This window comes from Dasypus novemcinctus, chromosome 6 (assembly GCF_030445035.2).
Source record: "Dasypus novemcinctus isolate mDasNov1 chromosome 6, mDasNov1.1.hap2, whole genome shotgun sequence".
Taxonomy (NCBI): Eukaryota; Metazoa; Chordata; class Mammalia; order Cingulata; family Dasypodidae; genus Dasypus; species Dasypus novemcinctus.
This window is the reverse complement of record NC_080678.1, coordinates 57934406-57954453: the sequence shown is the minus strand read 5'-3', so window position 1 is coordinate 57954453 and position 20048 is coordinate 57934406. Positions and strand designations below refer to the sequence as shown.

The 20048-nt window shown below is 42.2% G+C and overlaps 1 protein-coding gene and 2 pseudogenes across 3 annotated transcripts in view; 1 reads left to right on the top strand and 2 right to left on the bottom strand.

Moving 5' to 3' along the window:
* The window catches only part of ASAH2 (N-acylsphingosine amidohydrolase 2), a 100361-nt gene extending 93284 nt beyond the window's left edge, over window positions 1-7077 (bottom strand). Inside the window, exon 1 of one of the 3 annotated variants that reach the window (XM_058298869.2) lies at window positions 6823-7077. The gene's annotated coding sequence lies outside the window, so the exon portion shown is untranslated. The remainder of the gene's footprint in view (window positions 1-6822) is intronic. The other 2 variants (XM_023589933.3, XM_058298870.2) reach the window with 2 other exon arrangements.
* On the top strand, window positions 6755-9346 carry LOC101416576 (zinc finger CCHC domain-containing protein 10 pseudogene; annotated as a pseudogene).
* A 7672-nt stretch (window positions 9347-17018) lies between these two features.
* LOC101416150 (centriolar and ciliogenesis-associated protein HYLS1-like) lies at window positions 17019-17909 on the bottom strand (annotated as a pseudogene).
* Between the last annotated feature and the right edge of the window lie 2139 nt (window positions 17910-20048).

The following is a 20048-nucleotide window of genomic DNA, read 5'->3' as shown; positions in this document are numbered from 1 at the left end:
AGACAGCACAACTCTGTGATGAAAAAGAGAGGAACTGAGTGTACATGTTGAATGGATTGTACAAAGCATCGAGCAGTATAACACAGGAAATCCAGTGGAAGAAGATGGTCTATGGTTACCAGAATATGAGAATGTTCTCTCATCCACTGTAACAAATGTATAATACTAATACAGGGTATAGCAGTTTGATATAACTGATGAATTTCAAAACTAGATATTGGATTAGTTTGTAATCTGTTCTATTACTGAGCATGATTGAGTTATGATTAGGGCTTTGATTGGGCCATGTCTTTAGGGCCTTGGCCTAATAAAAGGCATGGCAAAGGACAGAGTTGGAGCTTTTGCAAGGATTTCTGATGTTAGAGTTTGACGCTGAAGACCCGGAAAGTCAGCACCCAGAGGAAAGAGAAGCCAGCCCCAGGAAGAAAGGAACCTTGAACCCAGAGTAAAACAAGCCCCAGGAATGTAGGAACCCAGGAAGCCTGAACCCTCGCAGATGTTGGCAGCCATCTTGCTCCAAGTAGACTTCGGTGAGGGAAGTAACTTATGTTTTATGGCGTGGTACCTGTAAGCTCCTACCTCAAATAAATATCCTTTATAAAAACCAACCAATTTTTGGTATTTTGCATAAGCACCCCTTTGGCTGGCTAATACACAGGGTGTTAACAATCAGATGGGCTGGGGGGGAATACACCAAATGTAAGATATGGGCTCCAGTTAGTACTAATGTTTTGATGATGGTCTTTTTTTGCTTGTAACAAATGTTTCACAACAATGCAAGGTGGTAGTGGTGGGGTGATGTGTGGGAGCCCTGTATGATGGCTTTTACTACATACTTATTTTTTATGTATGTTCATGTATGAACGATAAACTTCAATAAAGTAAAATTTTATTTTTAAAAAAATCTAGAATTAGGCATTGGCTGAGGGTTTTCTTTCTCTAAAGACCCAATCATTGAATTATAAACTTTATCAATAGAACAAGTAATATTAAAAGTCATAAATTTGGGAAGCAGATGTGGTTCAACAAGTTAGGCACCCACCTATCACATGGGAGGTCCCAGGTTCAAGTTCTGGTGCCTCCTAAAGAAGACACACAGACGTCGCATCTGCTGCAATGAACTAGACATCACACCTGCTGCAATGAGCTAGATGCTGCACCTGCTGCAATGAGCAGACACCTAAATGAGCAGATGCCAGAAGCCAGCAGATGCCACAGCCTATGGCAAGCAGGGATGGCTCGGGCTATTGGGCACTCACCTCCCATGTGGGAGGTCCCTGGTTTAGTTCCCAGTGCCTCCTTGAGAAGGCAAGCAGACAGACGAGAGAACCATCTGGGGGAGAGGGAGATTAAAAAATAATAATAAAATACATAAATAATTCTGTTAAAAAAAAAAAAGCCCTTAATTTTACATCACACTGCTGAAAAATTAACTCAATCCTTCATGATGGAGACAGGTCACTGGGAGCAGGTTTTACTTTGAGCCTTAAGAGAACTATTAAAGGTTAAAAATAGCAGAAAACCAGCATGATTTTCCTAACAGCCTTGCCAGCACTGCTGGGTGAGGATACCTCCAGCCAAATCACAATTCTTACAGTAACAAAACTGAATTATGGGACAAAAGAAAACACCTTGTTCTAGTTTAAGCAGGTTATAAACTGAATTATACTTGAAAACCCTTTGAAGGGAGAGAAAAAGCACCAATTTGGGAGGAGAAAAATGAGATCATAAATAATATTTAAAACCTTGCCCAGGCAAAATGTTAAGAGTTCTCTGTGTAGGGTTTGTGTTATTTAGGCAAATGTCTTGTAAGCTTGAAATTATTTCAAAATAAAAAGTTTAATGTGGAAAATAGAAAAATCTTGCCCAGGAAGTAGGAGGCTTTGCCTTCGTCACACATTTAAGACAGAGGTAGATAAGTGGGCACATCTATCAGCAGTTCTGCTAAGAGTTGGATACTTCTCAGCAGATAACTAGGGGCATGAAACATGTAGGTGTTTGTAACTAAACAGCACCGTTGTGATGATAATTAACAATGGTGTTGAAGAAACAATGGGGATCAACGAGCCAGAAAATGTGTGCCCCATCTAATGAGGACAGTCATCACTCATGAGTGCCATATGGAAATGTAGGTTTAGTGTTGAGGGAGCTTCCCATTTTTAGGGAAAAGTCAGTAACCCAAGTATTTCTCTCAAATATCTTTCATTCCAAATGTTGGCAAATAATTTTGAAATTTAAAAAAAACTTTAATCACTCTTTAGGTCAGTACAGTGCAGGATATACTGAATATGTGCAGGCCACAAGTTGCAACCTTTGATTTAATCCATTCCTTCCTTAATTAAAAAATATTTACAGGGCAGCATGTGTAGCTCAGTGGTTTGAATGTCTGTTTACCATGTACAAGGTCCTGGGTTCAGTCCCCAGTACCTTCTAAAATATATGTATATTTACAGAGCATCTACAGAGTACCAGACACTATGGTATGCCAAAGGTAAAAAAAAATTCATAAGACAAAATTCCTGCCCTCAAAATGCTTGCCATCTAAAGTGAGATAAAGCCAATGCCTGAGTAATCATAACAAAGCATTATGAGTACCTCTGTACATGGGAGGGAGCCCTAACTCAGAAGAGGGTCAGCAATGACTTTGCCAAAGAAGTGACGTCTAAGTTAAGATCTGAAAAGTGACTGCTAACCTAGTATACCAATTAACTTTGACTGTATTACAAAGCACCCCAAAATTTAATACCTTAAACTAAATCATTTTGTAGCTCATGATTCTGTAGGTTGGACATTTAGGCTGTGTCCAGTGGACAGACCTGCCAACCTGGGACTTGCTAATGCATCAGTAGAGAACTGCTGGGTTGCCGAGGGGTTGGCTGTGAGTTTCTGGTCTAGGATGGTCTCATTTGGAACAGCCCATCTCTGCCCCTCATAGTTTCTCATTCTCGGCAGGATAGCCTGAGCTTGTCCACATGTGGACGTTTCCAAGAGTACAGGTGGAAGCATGCAAAGACTTTTTGAGGCTAGGCTGAGAACTGACACACTATAACTTCTGCTCCATTCTATTGAGCAAAGGAAGTTATTGGGCCAGCCCAGATGAAGGCAATGATCTCCACCTCTTCACATCACAGAATGTGTGAATACAAGGAGGGGTGTAGAATTGTGCTGTACTGGCAATCTACTTCACCTGATAAGAAAGCATGGCATATACAAAGTCTGAAGGTAAAAGAGAGAAAAGGGAGTTTAGGAAACTCCAAGTTTGTTTAGTCAGAACAGTGTTGGTAAAGGGGATACTGAGGAAAGACATGACAAGAGTGGTCAGCAGAGGTCAGATCATGGAGGGCCTTCTATGTACGCAGCTCAGTGAAACAGGAAGATTTAAAAAAAGGCCTTCTCCATGCTGATTATATGGAAAGTATGAAACAGGTAAAAAATAAAAGCAACCCAAGGATCCTAAATAAAAGCCTATGGGGCTCAGAAAGTGGAGGCATCAGTTCTTGATCCTGGAGCTGAATGAATAACTGACCAGCTCAAAGCTTCTATTTCCATTGTTTCAAAGGTACACTCTCACTCCTTCCTGAGGCAAGTCGAACTCCTAGTGGCTGCCCTGACCAATGGCCAGGGCAGGGATGGTCCCCATTAGCCCAGCTTCTCCTCCCGTATCTCTACCCTCTCAGCAATGTATTTGCAATAAAGATTTTTTTCTTGCCCACTGTTCACTTGACCTTGTGTTTTAGCAGAAGAACTAGGCACTTCTTTCTCTGAGGGGGGCAATAAAGAGACTAACAAAGGTCTCATGGCAGAAAGATTTTGAGAAGGTGTCAATTTGATAGACCTTTCAGAGCCAGCTCTTGGCCTCCCTGCTTTAAATAATGAGGCAAGGTTTCCAGGTTATCACTTCATGCCACAGTCATTTCCCTTTAGCAGAGGCAATGTGGTTGGAGGCATGCCTCTCCTCAGCCTTCTACCAAGAAGGCTCTTCACAGGAGAGTGGAGGCCATGCAGAGAGGAAGTGTGTGCTGGCACTGCATAAAATGCAGGGAACTCAAAGAGCATTAATTATTAGAATGGTGATCCCCAGACAGAATTAGTGGCTTAACCCACTTTTTCTTCCTAAACTTTACATAATCTCCTATTCCGGTATTTACTATTTGAGGAGTGTGTGTTTCTCCACTAGACGATTTGCTATTAGAGTCACATCCTATTCCTCTGTATCTTCAGCACCATCACAGAGATTGGCACACAGGATCCAATTTTACAAAATAAGCCAGCTGAGGCTAAAGGAAGAGGAAAGAGCTAATAAGTTGCAGAGACAGGATCTGAATTCACCTCATTTGAGTCCAACAATCACACCACCCTGACACTTGATAGGTGCTCAAAAGATGTAAATAAGTAAACCCTTGCCTTAAAAATCCTTGCTCTGCCCTTATACACCCTATCTTCAAATCACTAGAAAACTACTAAATACATCGAAGGACTCAGCCAATTGGTTCATATAGGAAGTGTTGTGAAGGCTGAACAATGGAAATCAAAGAACCGTAAAGTTGTGGGGGAAAGTAGAAGGACACAGGAGGGATAAAACAAGAAGACAATGGGGTCAGCCTAAGAGCAGAAGTGTTCCTGTCAGACAAGGCTCACCTCACCTCAAGGATAAGACACAACTTTGGCCTTCACAGTTTTTGCTCATGAAATCCCTAAAATAGTTTTCTTTTTTAAAAAGGTTATGTGCTCCCTTGCACATTTTTTAAGATGACATCTAAAATTCTTAGGTTTAAATAGTTGAAAAAGATATGTCATCTAACATTCTATTATATACATATTTAATATATTTTGGTTCAAAACTTTGAGCTACAGAATTAGCTTATTAAATTTGTGGGAAATATCTACTCTGGACTTTAATTTGCCAAATGAACTTCATCATCAAATCAGCCAGTTGAATCAGGAAATGTCTGGTTTCATTTTTTATTTCCAAAAAAACACATTCATACGTAAGTCCTCTCCCCATGTCACTCCTTAATGGTAATTCTAAGATAGACAGATAAACAAGGCACAGAGCCTTTGCTGTTAGCTTGAAACTTAAACAAAATGAGATGCGACCAGTTTCTGTTTGCTTTGTTCCAGGGCTCTTCCTCAGGCAATGCAGTCTGGCATCACCTGGAATCTTGTGATGCCCTGGAAGCTTTTAAATGCTTTGGGACAGTGCCCCATAATAGGATTCCAGATGGGTGAGAAGTCAACTTTTCTTGTCTTTTTTAAAATATTTTTTAATATATTTTTTAATGTTACATTAACAAAATATGAGGTCCCCATATACCCCCACCCCCCTCACCCACTCCTCCCATAACAACATGCTTTTATTTTCTAAAGTGGGAGGACTCAGATGAGTTCTCAAGAATTCTCTCTCTCTCTTTCTGTGTGTGCGTGTGTCTGTGTGTGTGTGCAAAAAGACGTTGAAATGGAAATACCCATGAGCACCTGGGAAGTTTGTAGGCAACTTGGCCCTTGACTCCACTGCCAGTAGAATGCCTTCTACATCCTGCTTCTGCACCTCAGTTGCCCCCCTCCCAGGACTCACTATTCTCAGTCTGGCATCCTTGGCCACCCAGGTGTCTTTCGTGTATCAGCCTCCAGCTAGCGGTGCTCAGGCTCCAAATTCCCTTCACTCTTTCCTTCACCCCTGGCAAAACTCCATGGCTTCAGGGAGAGTGAATTTAAAGAAATATTAAGATATGTAAGAAAATGTGAATGACTGATAGCCCATTCAATTTTAAGGTAGTGTTTGCATTTTTAAAAAGTAATTTATTTACCAAAGGAGACTCCAATTGCTTGGAAAGTCAGGCTAATATAAGAGAAGCAATGAGCCCTGGAGCAAAGAAAATATTCAGATATGCAAGACAGTTTAAGTCCAGTTTTGACCACTCTGCAGCAAGGTTGACAAACAGCACCAAGTATTTTAAACCTACAAGAGGCACTAACTAGGAAAAAGGCATCAATGTCCTATAATCAGTTGGTGGATGATACTGCAGCATCAGAATGGAGCAGGAATGAGATCCAGACAAACTTTACTTAAATTTCTCTATCTTTTGGAAATTCCATCAAATCCAAGTCATTGGAGATAGTTCTAATGTACTCTGGGTCTCAGACATTTTTAAATCTATAAAATAGAGAAACCCAATCTTGCCAGTGTGTTACTGAAGTGAATGGAAGGCCTGGATAATCATAACTGAGTAGGTTTATTAAAAGAAATGAGATTCTGAAGGTTATTTCAGGTCACATCCCATACCCTGAGATTGAAATCGCAAGTTTCTAAGAGGGGAAAAAGGCCATATCCAAGATGATCCTTCTCTCACTCAGGCATATGGTAAATTTCGAGAAGTTTACCCTCTAAGGATTCGAATCTTGTCTTCCAAATTGGAGGGAAAGATGGATTTCTGTCACTTGACTACACCAACTGGACAGATAACTTTTCAAAAATATCCCATATCTCTGAAGGCAGATATGAAGATTCACAGAAGGAAGAATAAATAGATACCTTTTGAATTCCACTGTAACCATGACATTCAAATGACCTGTCCACACAGCATTGGAATTCAGATAGAATTTTTTTTAAAATGTCGTAGCAACCAGAAACACAAATGAGCACAGAGAATCTGCTCCCCCACCCCCCTTGACTCCCATTTCTTATTTTCATGATAAACAACAGGATAATAAACATCTGTTCCTTCTCAATGTCCAAGGGATCTTGTTTGCAAACATGAACAACCATTGCTTTGTTCTCTCGGGAGAAAACAAACCACCATCAATCAAAGCAAAGCTACATACCCAGACCTGCTGCGGCAGCTGCTTGTTCAAAACCGCATGTCATTCCCTCTGCAAGCCAGAGCTCCGGGACGCTTTTGCATCCTCTGTCCCTGCTCTTCTGAGCAATGCTGCAGGTTAACTCTTGGAGGCTGGATGCTCTAACCAGGGAAGCCAAGGCGCATCAACTTAACTAGTTATGTGCTGACTCACACACGGGGCATCCTGGGCTGGACACACCCTGGGCTGGACATGTCCTGGCTGAGCCTGCTGATAAGCAAACTCCTACCATCCCCTGGAAGTCACACCTGCAGTTCTCCATTATGTACATACATGGCCTAGGAAAGAGTCATTCATTTTCTCACACTGACCTGCCTGTCCTATCTGATTGGGAAAATATGAAATTCTTTGCCCACCATATCAACTACACCACTGAGAGGAGAATTTGCAGGTCAGATCACCACAGAAATGTATGTTAAAACCATTTTCAATGAATGCATTAAGCTCTGGGAGATGTGATGCCCCTACTTTTCCAGTTTGTAACTGGATGGCTAAAATTGATTGCACGTAGTCTCCTTGGTAGTTCTGGGAAGCAAATAAAGCAGTGTTTGTTTCCCTGATGCCCTTCCCAGGGGAAACCCAAACTCAGCTTTCTGCAGTGTTGCCTCCATTTTAACATACATGGAAGTTACTGGGGTCTCTAGTAAAAAGTTCATTCTTTGAAATTTTGGGTTCAGGTTTGCAGGTCTCAAATCTGGGACAGGAAAGCAAGCACATTTAAGGTTTGAACAGGTCTCTGAAGTCTACTTCATTCCCTGCTCATCAGGGAGCAGGGTGCAGGAGGCACAGAAGCCTAGAATTCCTGAAGAAATAAGATGCCCCTATCCCAGTTATTGGCGGGTCACTTAGAATAGCAGCTCTAGGGACAAAAACTTGCCTCCCAAACTAGGGTTAGCTAGTCCCTGGTTTTCCTCGGGCCATAATAGTGTCTGCCAAGGGACTCACATGAAAGCGGAATCTGCGGCAAGGTAGGTAGGAGTGGTACACACAGGTATTTAGTAAAAAATGAAGAGCTGGCAGCAGGCATGAACTGGACATGCAGCCATATGGGAATCTGGGGTTAGGGATTCTCTTGTCTTCCCACTGATTGGAGCTGCAGATTGCCAGCTGAGGTTTCTTAGCTACTAACTGGGCTCCAAAGCTTTGGGGCCTCCTTTGTCTAAAGTGCTTCTACCTTGGGAGCCTCGGATCTCCAGCAAAGGGAGTCCAAAGCTGCTAGCCCACAGAACCCAGTCTGTAGACTGAATGAGTGCCAATGGTAATGAGGATAATAATAGCAGCAGCGGCTCCTCTACATGCTGGCTCCGCAGCAGGAAATGTACTGGGTGCTTTACATATTTTCCATAGCAAGGACTGCTAGTTATTCACCAAAATCTATGTTCCCCTCTTCTTCTTGGCCTCCCCTACAGTTGACACTGATGTCTGGCCAATAGAAAGTGAGTGGAAGTAGTATGCACCAATTCCACTCCTGGCCTATAAAACCTTCCCCATGTGTGATCAGTCCTCTGGGCTCCAGGCACAAGCTTGCACAGAGGTAACTACAACGACCTTGGAGGTCACAGCAGGAACAATGTGGAAAGCCTCTAGCATCAGAGCAATGCTAAGAGGGTGACTCCCATGTGCTGACTTATAGCCCAGAGACAGGCAGAAGCAAATAAGCAACATGTAAGATGTCAAGAGACACTTCGAATTTGGACATTGGATTTAGGAATGCTCAGAAAAAAGAAAACACCCACATAGGTCTTTAAGAACAACAGAACTAAGGGTGCAGATTTGGCTTAAGCAATTGAGTGCCCAGGTCCTAGGTTTGGTGCCTGGTGCCTCCTAAAGAAGACAAACAACAAGCAGACATCGAGCATAAACAACAAGCAGACAGCAAGAAAAGCCAACAGGCAGACAATGAGCAAAAAACAATGAGTAAAATAATGAGCAGACAACAAGCAAAAACCAAAAAAAAAAAACCCAAGCAGGGAGCTGATATGGCTCAAGCAGTTGAGTGCCTGCCTTCCACATGGAAGGTCCCAGGTTCTGTTTCCAGTGCCTCATAAAGAAAAAAAAAAAAAGAGCCAACAACAAGCAAAAACAGTGAGCAAGCAGACAAGCAAGCCATGGGGGTTTGGGAGCAGCAGAACCAAAGAAAGCTTTAAAAGAAAAATAAAACAGATTATTACAACAAAGCATTGAAGAAACTAATATAGAAAAAAAGACCAAGAGAAAAAGAGCTAAGAGTGTAACCAGTTCCAGTAGCAATAGCAATGACAGTTCAGCCAGTAATTCTCCATCAGAAAGTGAAGAAACATCTATCTCTTCCCCTCCAATGGACAGTGGCACTGATGAAAGCTCTTCTAATTCATCATCTTCAGCTTCCTCCACAAGCTCTTCCTCCTTCTCTGATTCAGACTCAGATTCCAGCTCTTCCAGTAGTAGAAGCTCCAGCATGGATAGCAGCTCTGAGGATGTACCACCAAAGAAGAAGAAAAGGAAATAAAATTGTTCAATCCATATTGGACTGCTGAACTGAAAACATTAAAGTGATTTTCAAAAGGGAATTGGAAATATATTAAGGTTGAAAAGATTAACTGGTCACACTTGCTAGAGGTCAAAAGTTCCTAAATGGGGCAGTGAACTTGGCCCAGTGGTTAGAGCATCTGCCTACCACATGGGAGGTCCGCGGTTCAAACCCCGGGCCTCCTTGACCCATGTGGAGCTGGCCCATGCGCAGTGCTGATGCACGCAAGGAGTGCCCTGCCATGCAGGGGTGTCCCCCGCATAGGGGAGCCCCACGCACAAGGAGTGCGCCCCATAAGGAGAGCCGCCCAGCAGGAAAGAAAGTGCAGCCTGCCTAAGAATGGCGCCGCCCACACGGAGAGCTGATACAACAAGATGACGCAAGAAAAAGAAACACAGATTCCCATGCTGCTGACAACAACAGAAGTGGACAAAGAAAAATACGCAGCAAAAAGACACAGAGAACAGACAACCGGGGTGGGAGAGGGGGAAGGGGAGAGAAATAAATAAATCTTTAAAAAAAAAGTTCTTAAATGATTACATTTTATGAGTATAAAGAGTATTAATAATGGAGTACATATATAAAGACTTATTTTAAGGGGAATTTTATTTTGCTTTTTTATCTTTAAAATATATCTTTAAATTTAACCAAAGCTGAAATCCAGTAAATCTGTTTTTTGTGATGAAATGGATCTTCTTTCCCAGAGAAATAAATGCCATATTTTGTTGTATATTAATGGTATGTATCTATCAGACATGTTTTCAGAATAAGGCATCAGAATATCAGACAATGAATTTCTAATGTTTTTAGTTATGTGTTATTCTGTAAGATTTAATACTTTGTTACTGTAAGGTTATGAGTCTTCCTACTATTAATAATAGTGCTCTTTTTTTATGTTCACATTCAGAAAGTTTTTCTGACTTCTTGTCCTAAATGAAAAGTTCAGGGAACTTATTAATACATTTACACCTTTTGAGTGGTACAAGTTTCACGTTGTTGTATCATTCACTTTCTTGTGGTTCTTTATGCTACCCTTGTCTGAGGAAAATCATTCTAGAGAAATCTTTTTAAAACAGGGCAATAAATCAGAAACTACATAGGAGTCTAATCTTGATGACTTTTGGTAAATTCAGTGTATCAGAAAAGAAAACAGCCATGTAAAAGGCTATCTTAAGTATAAGTGATGTGAATATCTTTGTGTAATGATGTGCTATACAGGGTACAATTTAAAAAGAGAAAAGAAGAGGAAGAGGTAAATTTTGCAGAAAATTCAGCAATGTAGGTAACCTTTTATTAAAAAGTGTTTTTTTTTGCTTTCATAAAGATTGCCTTTTGCCATTTCTGCAATTACTGTATGACAGTGTACATGGTAACTGTGTTGCAGCAAAGCCAGGAGTTCTGAACAACAGAGAAACCCAAAATAACACTCGGAGATGTGGAGGAACAGATTTATTACACATGGGCTCAGAGGAGAGTTAATCTCTAAATTCTGAGCCCGCACATAATAAATCTGTTCCTCTGCCTCTCCTAGTGTTGTTCTGGGTTTCTCTGTCATTATGAACTCCTGGCGTTGCTGCAACATTTGGTTCCTTGACCGGGAAACCCAACCGAGCTGGCCCTTTGAGCCTTTGGTTTGGGATTGTTGGGCGTGGCCAGTGGAGATCTCCACACACGAAGGAGGCAGCGCCACCTGTCCCCTTGACAGGGCCTTCTTCAGGAAGGGGATCTCTGTGGGCCGCGTCCTCCAACCTGGCCTGACTCAGTGGAGAGGTGGATTGAGCAACATCATAAGATGCTGAAAAGGTAAGGCCCAGGGTTCTGAGTCCCAATCAGGCCGGTCTCCAGACGGAAGAGGAGACTGATCACCTCCCAAAATCTCGAGATTCAAGATTCCAGGATAGGGCAGTCCCTTGGGTGGGATTGTGTAACCTCTGAATGATTGAGCGAATGAATGCGGACTGAGAGCCTTGCCTCAGCTGATCCAATCTGTGGCTCCACGTCCTGCGCTACGGAATCCGCGTGGGCCCCAACCTGTACTCCGCAGCTACGTCATACGAAGAATGGCTAATCCAGACTCTACACAGGTGCCTTAGCTAAGAAGACCCTAAGTTCTCGCGAGAGATGTGGACAGGCGGGCATCTCAATGGCCTCGTGAGGGGCCCCCTCCTTTGTCCTGCAACACCAGTTGAGGGATGGGATCATCACAGTCCAAACTCACAGTCTCAAATTGTAAGTGAAAAAAAAACTTCAAGAAGGGCTTTTCCAGGGATTATAGTGTCCGTATGTCCCCCAAAACTCTCTGGACTCTGTGAATTGGAGTAGCCTAAGTTTGGTGTTAACTAACCCTCAGAAGGAACCCTAGAGGTGGCCAAGGTTCGTGCAGTTTGGCAGGCAGTCACTGGGACCCCAGCCACCCTGATCAGTTTCCCTACATCAATTCCTCGTTAGAAATTGCCCAAACCCTGCCCCCTTAGGTTTGATTCTGTGTTGAGAGGAAGGGTCAGAATAGAGTCCTATTAACTCAAGCAGCTGGACTCGAAAACATAACATAATACAAAAATCTCTGGAAGAAAACCAACTATCCCCACCGTGTGTTTCAGTCATTCCAGGACATCTCCCTGCCCTGGAGCCTCCACAAGCAAATATCCCAGAAACTCCTCCACCTTCAGTCTCCCTGGGTCCATCAGCAGTGCCCGCCGCCCCCCCCCCCCCCACCCGCCCCCATGGGGATCCTGAAACCCCTTTGGCAAAAAAAAAAAAAATCCGATCAGCACAACCTGAACTTCAGATGCTCCTCTGCAAAACACAGAGTCCAGTTCAGATCAGTGCAGGCAAAACAGCCCAACTCGGGAGGCCAATCCTGATTTATCAGCCTTTCACAACTGCAGATCTCTTAAGCTGAAAGCACCACACACACACCCCTTCATATCCAGAAAAGCCTCTCTTATCGACCTCATGGAGTCCATTTTCCCAACCCACCGCCCCACTTGGAATAATTGCCGCCAACTCCTCCTAACCCTATTCAATATGGAAAAGAAATGCTGGATCCTCACGGAAGCCAGAAAGTGGTTGTGGGAACAGGCCCCCCACAGGTGTCTTGGAGCCAGAGGAATGGGCCCAAGAAGTGGTACCAGAAGTTCAGCCAGCCTGGAACTTTAACACAGATCAGGGGCGGCTGCCCTTCAGCCGTATGGAGAAGCCCTCCTCGGTAGGGTATGGGAAGGAGCGAGGCGGCCCACGAACAGGTCCAAAACAGCCTCTGTCACTCAAAAGCCCAAAAAAACTCCCCCAGAAATTTTTATGAGCGACTCCACAAAGCCTTCAAGATTTACACCCCCTTCAACCAAGAAGCCCCAGAAACCCAGAGAATGGTCAATGCAGCTTTCGTAGCCCAGGCGGCACTGGACTTCAAACAAAAACTTCAAAAGCTAAATGGGTTCACAGAGATAAACATCTCCCAGCTCCTCAAAGTCGCAAAGTATTCATCAATCAGGACAAAACTGCTGAGGTGGGAGCAAAAAAAAAAAGTGAATGAAACAGCAGGTCTCCCTGTTAGCAGCAGTCTTAAAAAATCCAGACCCAAACAATCGAGAAAGGCCACCCCAAAAAGAGGGGAACACTTCACCCTGAAACCCCTGCTGCTGCCAGAACCACCTGGGGCCGCCTGGTTTATGGGTCTGGATTTAAAGGATGCTTTTTTTTCTGCCTGCTGGTAGCTCTCCAGAGCCAGTCTCTATTTGCTTTTAAATGAGAGAACCCCAGGACTCAACAAAAGACTCGTTAACTTGGACTCAGCTCCCGCAGAGCTTCAAAAACTCTCCCACCTCTTTTCCTAAATCCTGCTACTTTCTTGCTGACCAAAACTGGAACTCCTGAACACAACTGCACAGAAATAACAAAAAAGTTTATACCAGCTGCCCCAACCTCCAGGACAGGCCACTTTCTCGCCCAGATCTAACCTTATTCACAAACAGCAGCAGTTTTACCAAAAATGGAAAAAGGCTTGCTAAATACTCAGTCACCATGGCTAAACAAGTAGTAAAAGCAGCTCCCCATCTAAAGGATGGTCTGCGCAGTGAGCAGAACTCGCTACAACTGGCCCTACAACTGGCCGCTGGGCAAACAGTAAACATTTACATTAACTCAAAATATGCACTTGCTGCTATACATATCCATGGAACAATGTATAAGGAGAGAGGACTCCTAACTGCAGGGGGAAAAGAAATAAAAAATAAGAAAAATCCTTCAACTACTGGAGGCAGTCTGGAAGCCAAGCAGGGTCACCGTCATACACTGTCGGGGACATCAGAAGAGAACGGATGCAGTTCCTAAAAAAATACGCTAGCTGATGAAGCAGCTTGACAGGCAATCAAAAAGGCCCTCAAACTGCAACCCCACTACTGGTGTCTCACTTGTCCTTTTTAGGGACACATTAAAAAACTAAACTATACCCAGGAGAAACAGAAGTGGGCAAAGAAGGGAAAAAAAGCACCAAACCCCAGAGGAAAACTGGCTACTCCCGGATAGCAGAGTCTTCATCCCAAAAGGGGCTTCCTACACCCTTGTTCAACAATACCACCAGCTCACCCACCTGAAAAAGAGGGCTTTAAAAGTCCTGCTTGGGAAATATTCCTACATCGCCCAGATGGCCTCTCTCTGCACCACCACCATTAACAGCCGATGCCAAACCTGCACTGAAGACAACCCCTCCCAAGGCCCCCAGGCCCTGGCTGGCATCCAACACACAGGAATTGCCCCTCTTAAAAGCTTAACAATGGACTTTACAAAAATAAAATCAAGTCAAGGCCTTCTCAGGCTGAGTCAAAGCCTTTCCCACCCATACTGAAAAGCAAGAGAAATAACTATAGCTTTGCTCCGAGAAATAGTTCCCCAGCACAGGATACCTTTACCCATAAGAAGCAACAATGGCCCAGCTTTCGTGACAGCCCTTGTCCAAGAGCTAGCAAAATGTTAGGAATTAAGTGAAAACCCCGCACAGCATATAAAGCCCCAGAGTTCAGGGAAAGTATAACACATAAATCAAACCCTCAAAACCACTGTAGCCAAGTTCTGTAAAAATAAAAAAAATGGCCCCCCATAAATAAATCTGATCCTATTAGCCCTCCTTAAATCAGATGCACCTCTGGACCATCAGCTATTCACCTTTTAAAATTCTGTTTAAACAACCACCCCAATTATTCAAACCTTCAAGGGAAATCTCAGGCTCCTAGGAAAAACTGGTCAGGATTCTACCCTCCAGCAGTTAAAAAAACCCTGGCCCAAATACACAAAACTGTCCTGTCTCAGGATCCCATCCCATTAGGCCACCCAATATACCTACACTTGCCCAGAAACCTAGTTTGGGTAAAAGGCCAAAAAAAAAGAGACCCTCCAGCCCACCTGGGCAGGCTCACATACTATTATCCTTGTAACCCCCACAGCTCTCAAAGTTTCAGGTATTGCCCCTTGGATTCATCATACTAGAGTTAAAGGGGCACAGTCCAACAAAAAACAAGACGACTAAACAACTCACCCTGTACCTGACTGTCCCTTGAAAATCCAAATTGCCCAGAGCCACAGAGAATCACCATCACCTGACTGGATAAACTCCTGTTCCCTGTAATTTCTGCTTCTCTTCAAACTGCTCAGATTATTGTTTAGGACTGAACTAACAACTACAGTTCCCAAAGACTGGAATGTAGTTTAAAAAAATAGTAACATACTTGTGTTTTGTAAAATGCTTTACTACCTTAAGTTGCTTTTCCACTTAACTCGAGTAACGCCCTATTTAAAAAATTATAAGGACATTAGAGGGGGGAATTGTTGAGAAATCAAAAGGGCGTAACCTTGCAAAAATAGCTAACGAGCCACTCCAGCCTCCGCTTCTGTAAATCAACCTATGAGAACATGGCCTTCACAAAAGAATTATAAAATGAACAACTCCTGCTCCCCTCTTCTGTGATCTAACAAACCACTCCTGCCCCCTGGTTCTGTAAATCAGCCTGCAAAAGCATGGCCTTGCACCTTCTTCTGTAACCTCGCTTGCAAAATTTTGCCTAGCAACATGTTAGCCAATGAGGAAAAGTCATGCTAATCCCACATAAACTCCTATATAAACCTATGAAAACTGAAAAAGGGGGCTCAGAATTAGGAGATTGGCTCTCCTCTGAGCCTGTGTGTAATAAATCTGTTCCTCCGCATCTCCAAGTGTCACTTTGGGTTTCTCTGTCCAGAACTCCTGGCTTTGCTGCAACAACTGGTCACATAGGGCAGTCTACTGCATAAATATGAATGACTTGGATTGAATCTGGTGTGTTTATTTAGCATATACACAATTGAAATTTAGCATAAAAGTCAGGTTAAAAGGAAATACTGCAAAGTATTTCTCAGAAGTAAAATATTCTGTGGTGATGAGTCTATTTGGTTTAACATCACATTATTCTGTGATGTCTTTAAACTTTCTGGAAAACTATCATTTGTAGAAAAATCTTGGTTTGAGTTCAATATTATGAAAATTGTGAATGCTGTCTTTTTTTATTTTTATGAGAAACTAGTAGAAAATTACTTTTGAAGAAAATGGGTTTCTATTTAATCTTGAAATGTATGTATGTTGGGAGTTTAAGGAGACTGCGATTACTTGTAAGTTTACAGAACCGTCTGCTTTCAATGATTGTAAATAAACTCTCAAAATATCATTTCTAAGGCTCCATCCAGCATGTATCAATTGACAGCTAAGTTTAATAAATTAATAATCAATCACATTTGACAATGTTTGTAGTCTCTCTAGGGATAATTTTGGCAGTACAAGAATTTGAAAGAGGGGAAAATTGTGTACATATGTTGCCATACTTGCAGTTGAATTAAACTCTAATTTGTGCTCCCAAGTATTTTTTAAAAGGTCTTCCTCATCCAAATGATCACATGGAGGAGAGCCACTGACTTTTTCAATGACTTCCAAATTATGGGGAAAAAATTGGAGGTCAACTCAATATGTTTGAAAAATATTGTTTTTCAAAATTGTTTTAGGAACATGTAAGTACAATAGTTTGAAGATCACTTGTCTACAGAACAAAGACTAAACTCCTTACCCAAGTATTCAAACTCATCCCAGCTTAAGCCTGTTTCTTTGTCTTTGTCTCTAATATTTATTCCAGTCAATTTCCACTCCAGGCACATGGGTCTGTTTATGGTTCCAGAATGTACCAGACTTTTTCCCAACTCCCACTCCCCCTCAGTTTTTTGTTTTTTTTTTTTTTTTTTGGATTTCCAAAAATTTATCTTTATTAGATAAATTTAACACCCAGTAACTTTAAAATACATGCTAATAAAAACACAACAACACAAACTGACTAAAGGAAAAATTGTTATAGAATAGAAATGGTGCTTATTAATCTAACAAAATAAAAATACCAGGACTTTTTTTCTTTCTCTGGCATGATTTCAATTGCTTAATTTGAAAGTGGTAATTCATAAGGTGAGTGGTATCTGATACTACTTGTGTAACTTGGAAAGGCCAATAAATGGGTGAAGTCCTTACTTTATAATGTTCCATGGGTTTTTGAAGTCAGTTGTTCCTATTTAAAAGAGAGAGAGCTATAAAGAAATATGTTATCCTCAACAATCCTGGGAAAGGAGAAAGGAAAAAAAAAACTTAAAGAGGGAAGGGAAGCTTCGTGGGCATGACACCATTTGCAAGGTCACATCGAATACCCCAGCAAAGGGCAGATGTTTTCTTCTTGGTTGGTACTAGGTAAGTGTTTGGAACATATAAGTACTGAGGATTGGGCTGAGGTTCTGCCCAACACAGCATCTGCTCTTGGACACCCCAGCATAATTCCTTCCTGTGAATTTCACCAGGTAATCTCATTGAGTCTCAGTCTCGTTTTTACTCGAAATAACAGGATACCCGGTCTACTTTGCCTCAATTTTGGTTTAACTGGTGTAGCCTTGGGAGAATGAAGGACTTGGGATGGCTGGTAGCAATCTTGTTCATAAGCTGGAGGGCCTATTCCTTCTCTTTGCAGGTAGCAAATGAGCTGATCTTCTTGAAAAAGTCCTTGGTATTCATGTAGTAGATTAGATTTTTGTGAAATATGAAGTGAGGATTCTCTGTCTTCCTGCAATTGTAGATTCATCAGCCTTTGTCTCAAGTCCCAGAGATCCATGTCACTTTCTGTACCAGATTCAGATTCACTGATAATTGATTCATCTGTCACTAATACTTCCCCACCTGGCTTCCTACACAGCACCTTTCTCTTCATCACTGGCTTTCAGAGTCTTTAGGAGGCCTCTGAACCTATTTCTGAAGGGAAATTACTTTCCACATGTGGGTAGTGCAGTTGTACAGGAAGAGGAGGTCACTTCCCTGGGATAACTGAGGCTTTACTCTAAGTATCATATTGGACAGTCTGAGCTTTTCTCCTAACATCTCCCTCACCCTGCCCTGCACAGATTTGGTAAAAGCTGTAGCAGCTACTAATTTATATTCTTCTGAATCCATATAGGCCCATTTTTGTCCATCAGGTCCTGTGAGTTCTTCCATGGATTTCTCTACACTGTAGGGCCTTCTTCTTTCTGCCCTCAAGACTGCTCAAAGTTGGAGAAATCTTGTGCCCGGGCTCTACTTCCTGAGGGAAGTATAATCATTGATAGGTTTTCTTCAATTAGGCTACCTTCTATTGCACCACCCATCCCACCAAGGTCTGCATCACTTCCCTCAGAGCTGCCACCTGGGCTAGTGGAACGTGAGTTTCTCTCCCTCAGTTTTTAACACTTTTCCAGCTCCTCTCCTCTTAACTAAATTTTAACTTGCTGAAACAGTTTGAAAACGTGTCTGCAAATTATTTGACAATACATCCTTCAAGAGGTGGAGCTCTATGTCATCTACCTTTGAATCTGGGCAAGTCTGCTACTTTTTGTGACTAAAAGTAGGGAATGATGGAAGTGGCATTATGTGACTTCTGAGGCTGGCCATGCAGCTTTCAACTTGTTTCCTGGAACATTCACTCTTGGAGCCCTGAGTTGCCATGTAAGAAATCTGAAAATTCCAAAGCTGCCCAAACATGTGTATGTGGTTTGGGCCCCAGTCCCAGCTGAACTTTTCCTTCCAAGCCATCACCACTAAAGCCCTAAATAATGAGTGAAACAGTCTTAGATCTTCTAAACCAGTCCATACACCAGCTAAATATCACTAAGTAAACCCTGTCAGTGCCACATGGAAGAGAAGCATCGCACACTCAAGATCTGCCCAAATTCCTGACCCTCAAAACCATGAGCAATAATAAAATGGTGGTTGTTTTAAGCCACTATGTTTAGGTAGTGTGTTATAGAGCAATAGCTAAATGCAGCAGACTCCTTCAAGACACAAGGCAAGGTCCATGCTTTTCAAGCATTCTTTGACCACTCTAGCCCATCTATTTTTCTGAAATGCTTGATCCTCTGTGTCTGGTCTTGAATGACTTTTCTAGAAAATGGAGAACTTTCCTATACCATCTGAAGTTTAACTTCCTTTTCCTTCATTTTATCTCTTTGCATCATCTATACAATAGGTTCTTGATGAATGTTTGTGATGGTTAGGCTATTGTGTCAATTCGGCCAGGTAATTGTGCCCAGTTGTTTGGTCAAGCAAGCACTGGGCTAACTGTAATACAAGGGCATTTATGGACTTTAGTCACCATTGACTTTACTGCAGTGGTAAATCATAGATATGTGGTTATAATTACATCAGTCAGGGAGATTGCCATCAGCAATGAGTGAGGCTTAACCCAATCAGTTGAATCCCTTAAAAGTGGAAGTAATTCCAGCATTGATAGAGAATTTCCCAGCTCATCTTTGGACAGCCAACATCTCCCAGAACTCGTCAAGAATTTTCACTGGACTTTCATCAGAACTCCTGGTTTCATCCTGCATGCGGAACCTGGACTTGTGCATCCCCATGGCTGCGTGAGAGACTCTGATAAATATCTTACTATCAACAGATATCCCTTGTTGATTCTGTTTTGCTAGAGAACCCTGACTAATACAATGTTGTTGATTAAGAATATCCATAAGCATAAAGTAAAGGGCTTGCACTGTGGGAGGGTGCTGTTTCCTATCTGGCTTCTGCTCATTTCAAATGCCAGAATCTTGACTATAATAGTCAGATAGTATTTATTCTATCTGGTATTTATTCAGCATTTTTTAAGTGCCTACTCATTACCAGATAATATTTTAGGCATTGGTCATAGAATAGTTAACAAAACAAAGTTCTTCTTTTCCTGGTACTCATTCTAATTGGAGGTATGTTGAAACCAGCTCAACAAAGGAAAGACTCGAATGGGAGGCACCACAGAACTTAAGGAAGAGACACAAGAATAAAGAAAAGATGGAAACAGGGGATTTAGAGTCTCAAGGACTAAGAGCCTCCACCCAAGCTTCCACACTATAGTTATTGAATATTTCAGGGAAGGGAGTATAGCTAATGTTTTTACTCTTTAGATAACACTTTGCCAGAGCAATCATGTCCACATTTTTCCATAGGGTGCAGGGCTCAAATGTTTCTTTCTGCAAACAGTCATGGGTTGTTCAAGACAGTGTTCCCTCTTGAAAGGGCCTGATGCTCAAGGTCCATACCCTCATTTGCTTCTTGGAAACATTTTAACCTCTGGCCCATTATGGAAACAGTTTAACCTCCAGCGGTTTC